Genomic DNA, 5,049 nt, shown 5'->3' with positions numbered 1-5,049 from the left:
GAGGAATCTCCATACTGATTTACATAATGGTTGTACTAGTTTACATTCACACTAGTAATCCAGAACAGTTCTTTTCCCTGTACATTCTTGACGGAATTTTTTTTCATCATTTGCTTTAGTGATAATAACCATTTATTCTAGAGTGAGCTGTTACCTCAATGTAATTTTAATTTGCATTTCTGTAATAGGCAGCAGAGTTGAACATTCTTTCCTCTGAGACCTCTCTGAGAAGTTTGATAGTCCCCTTTTTTAATTGAGTCCTTTATTTTAGGGGTCTAGTTTTTTATTTCTTTAGGTATTCTACATGTTAGTCCTCTGAGGAATAGCTGATAAAAATTTCCCAATTCTGCAGGTTGTCTCTTCACTCTCATGGTTTCTTTTACTCTACAGAAGTTTTAAAACTTGATATGATCCCACTGTGGATTCTTGCTATTATTTCTTGTGCTTTTGGGTTCTGTTCAGAAAGTCCTTGCCTACGCCTATGTCTTCAAGCGTTCTACCTATTTTATCTGCCACCAAGTAAGTGTTTCTGTTTTAACATTTAGATCTTTGATACATTTTGATTTTATTTTAGCACATGGTGATACATAAGGGTCTAAACTCAACCTTTTGCATGTGGATATCCAATTTTTTCAGCACCATTTATTAAAGAGACTGTCTAATAGTAAATGTATGTTTCAGGGTCCTTTGTTAAAAATCAGAAAACTGAATGTGCCTGAGGTGTTGCTTCTTCCTTTATTCTGTTCCATTGATCCACACTACTGTTTTTATGCAAGTTCCATACTTCTTTATCACAGTAGCTTTGTAGTATGACATCCAACATGGGATTGTAATGTCTCCTACTTTGTTTTTGTTACCCAAGATGACTTTTGCATATTTGCTTCTCTTCTGGCTCTATATGAATATTAAGAGTATTTTTGTCTAGATCTAGAAGTGCTGTTGGTGTTTGGGTTAGGATTGCTTTTATGTACATATCAGTTTTAGAAGTATATACATTTTGATTATATTGGTTCTGCTTATCCAGGAATGAGAGATCTTTCTATTTTCTCTTGTCCTTTTTGATTTCTTTTTTCAGAGTGATATAATTTTCATTGTATAAGTCTTTCATTTCATTGATTACTTTAAAAATTTAAAAATATTATTTATTTATTTGGTATAGGGTCTTGCTATGCAGCTCGGACAAGTAGTGATCCTTCTGTGTCAGCCTCCCCAGCTTTGGGATTACAGGTGGGTGCCACCTTACCCTATTTTGGTGGCTGGCATTGTGTACCCAGGGTTCTGGGGCTGCACAGCATGTGGTACCAGAGATCAAACCTGGGTCCTTGTGCTTGCTAGGCAGGCACTGAGACTGCTGAGTTATCTCCCCAGCTTACTTCCTTGATTACTTTAATTCTTATGTATTTAACTTGTCTTGAGGTTTTTAAGAATGGTATTTGCCTAATTTCTTTCTCAGTGTATATGAATGTTACTGATTTTTATGTTATTGCTTGTATCTTGATAATTCATTATTAATTCTAGGAGTCTTTTGCAGATTTTTTATCTTATAAGTAGAGGCTTGTGTCATCTGCAAATATGATATTTCAACTCTGTCCTTTCCTGTATGTATCCTTTTATTTATTTCTCTTGACTGCTCTCACCAATATTTTGAAGACTATGTTGAATAGAAATGGTGATAATGGACATCATTTCTTGTTCTTGATTTTAAAGGAAAAGTTTTAAGCTTTTCCTCAATTAATATGATGTTGGCAGCAGGGTGCTCATAGCCAGCTTTTATTAGTGTAAATGGTACTTCTAAACTTCTTTTCTTTAGTTTTCTTTTATCATGAATGGATATTGGATTTTGCCAAAGGGCTTTTCTGCCTCTGTTGAGATGATCGTGTAGTTTTTGTCCCAGCTTCTCTTTATCTGATGAATTACATTTATTGATCTACATGTGTTGAACCATCTTTGCATTACTGGGGTGAAGCCTAGTTGGTCATGGTATATGATCATTTTGATGATTTGTTGTGTTTTGCTTGACCGTTGAAGATTTATGTAAATCTATTTTCATTAGAGGGATTGGCTGATAGTTAACTTTTTTGGTTGCATCCTTGTCTTGTTTTAGGATTAGGGTAATTCTAGCTTCCAGGAATGATTCAGGGAGTACTCATTCCTTCTCAATTTTATTAAAATCTTGATGTTAGACCTTCCCTGAAACTTGTGTAGAATTTGGCAGTGAAATCATCGGGTCATGGGCTTTTCTTGGTAGGTTTTTAATTACTACTTCAATTTTTATGGCCTGTTACTGGATGATTCAGGAATTTTTCTTTTTAAATTTTATTTTAAAGAGAATAAAAACAACAAAAATGATACAGAATTTCAGAACAAGGTAATAGGAAATTGACAGGGGCCGTTTCTTGAGCATCTGCTATCACATAGCTTTTAAACACATAATAGTACCCAGGTGGAACTGTGAGAGACAAGTAGTCTCAGTCTCCTAAGGGCTGGAGTCAGTCAGAGAAGGCTGAGTGTGTGAGCAATTTCCCTGAACCTTGTGAGTTTTAAATGGGTGCACCCTGGGGGAGTGTGTGGCCATGCTTTCTGTATTTTTTAGTTTTTACTTTTAAAGAATACAAAATAACGATAGGAGGAAAAAAGCATTAGAAATGATACAAGATTTCACTAAACGAAGTAATTGGAATTCAAAAATGGTTGCTGTATTAGATGATGCTATCTTCAAACTAGTTGTTCAAATATAAATGTGCAAGATTTGTTTAAAGAAAAAAAACCAAAACAATTACAAAGAAGTTATAAGAAATTCAAAAGAGGAGAAAAAATTTAGAGTAAAAAAAATTTGAGCAATAACTGCTCCTTTGAAAAGACCAACAGAAGTCAACAATACAATTATCCAAAGTATTCTGTATATGTACTTAAATATACTTTTTCTTTTTTTCATTTGTCCTTTGCCTCATATGCAGAAATTTTAAGTCTTCTTGGTTCAGGTTTGGTAATTTATATGTATCTAAGAATCTTTCTATTTTGTATGTACTCTCCAATTTTTTTTTTTTTTTTGCATATTGGTGTGTGAAGCAGGTACTGATAATCCGAATTCCAACAGTGTCTGTTCTGATTTCATCCTTTTCATTTCTGACTGCATTGATTTATGTGTTTTAGTTTGGGTGATAAGATTGGCTAAGAGTTTGTCTATTTTTTTGTTTGTTCTTTTAAGGAACCAGCTGTTTAATTCATTCATTCTGTGTACTGATTTTTAAATCATTTTTTAAAAATTTCTGCTCTGAGGGGATGGCTAGATGGCGCAGTGGATTAAAGCACCTGCTTAGGCACATGTAGGGACCGGGGCTCCACACCCAGCATGCTGTGCAGGCCCCGCCCCCGGGGTGCATGGAGACAGTGACTGAGACTGGGTGTGGTGGTGCATGCCTGTAACTCCAGCACTTGGGAGGCTGAAAACAGGACGATCGCTAAGAATCTGATCTGTGCAGGGAGAACCTGTAGACGCTGTACTAGAAAAAAAAAAAAAAAAGAAAGAAAGAAAGAAAGAAAGAAAGAAAGAAAGAAAGAAAGAAAGAAAATAAGAAAATTGATGTCTGCTCTGACTTTTGGAATTTCATTCATGTGCAAGTGTGCAAGTCCTGGAATTTGATTATTCTGATTTTTTCAGGAAATTGAGATGCATGATCAGGCTATGTATATGAGATTGTTCTCTCTTTCTGATGTAGGCGTTCAGAGACATAAACTTTCCTCTGCCATCTTTTTTCACTGTGCTCTGATGTGTTTACTGACATTATCATCTAATTTTAGGAACTATTTTATTGCTTCTTTAATTTCTTCTGTGACCTACTGATTACTCAAGAGTGCACGGCTTCATTTGTATACATTTGCATATTTTTTGGGTTTCTTTTGCCATTGATTGCTAGTTTTATTGCACTTTGATCTGATAATATGCATGTAAAACTTCAATACATTTATTTAAGCATGCTTCATTAGTTAGTATACGATCTATTTTGGAGGAAGTTCCACTTGCTATTGAAAAGAATATGTATTCTGTTGTTGTTAGGTGAAACGTTATGTAAACATTTATTAGATCCATTTGTTCAAAGGTTTGGTTTAATTCAGATTTTTTTCCCCCAGTTTTTAGGACAGGGTCTACGGGGTCTTAAGGATCTCACTACGGAGATCGGACTTGTAGGGATTCTCCTGTTTACAGCCTCCCAAGTGCTGGGATTACAGGCGCGTGCCAAGACGCCCAGTCTCAATTGCCGTTGGCGGGACCAGCACAGCATGCCGGGGATCAAACTCTGGCCGCCGAGCTTGTCTACACAGGCACTTTAGTCCGCTGAGGTATCAGGCTGGCCCAGTTCTGATATCTTTGTGTTGATTTTTTTTATTTAGTCAATCTGTCTATGTGTCATCGTGGCATGCTCATTTCCCGTACCGTAATTGTATTGCTATTTATTTGATGTTTTATATCCATTAATATTTATTTTATGAAGTAGGGTATATTGTAATTTGGTTAATATCTCCTCCTGTTGAATAGTTTCATTAGCAATATGTAGTGGTTTTCTTTGCTTCTTTTGATCAGCTTTGGCTTAAAGCGCAGTTTGTCAAAAAAATAGGCACATCTACCTCTGCTTGTTTCTGGATTCCTATTGCATTAAATATAGTTTCCTGTCTTTTGATTTTTAATCTAGGATATGTTTTGGGTTAAATGTGCTCTCTGTATACAGCATACTGTTGGACTTTTTTCTTGATCCATTCCGCACATTTCTGTCTTTTGATTTGCAAATTGAGACTATTCACAATGATACTTATTATTGATAAATAGTGATGTTTCTTTGTGGGGGGGTGCTAGCTCAGCCCACCTTGGGGGCAAGGCTGGCTTGGCATGCAGTGCTAGGGATCGAACCATGGCCCCTGAGCCTGCCTAAATTTGACTAAGCTGGTGCTTTCAACTGCTGCGCTATTTTACCAGCCCTAAAATTCACTTCTTTCTTTCTTTCTTTCTTTCTTTCTTTCTTTCTTTCTTTCTTTCTTTCTTTCTTTCTTTCT

Source organism: Octodon degus, unplaced genomic scaffold (genome assembly GCF_000260255.1).
Source record: "Octodon degus isolate 3935 unplaced genomic scaffold, OctDeg1.0 scaffold00031, whole genome shotgun sequence".
NCBI classification, from domain to species: Eukaryota; Metazoa; Chordata; class Mammalia; order Rodentia; family Octodontidae; genus Octodon; species Octodon degus.
The sequence above is the reverse complement of the archived record's forward strand: the minus strand, read 5'-3'. Positions refer to the sequence as shown.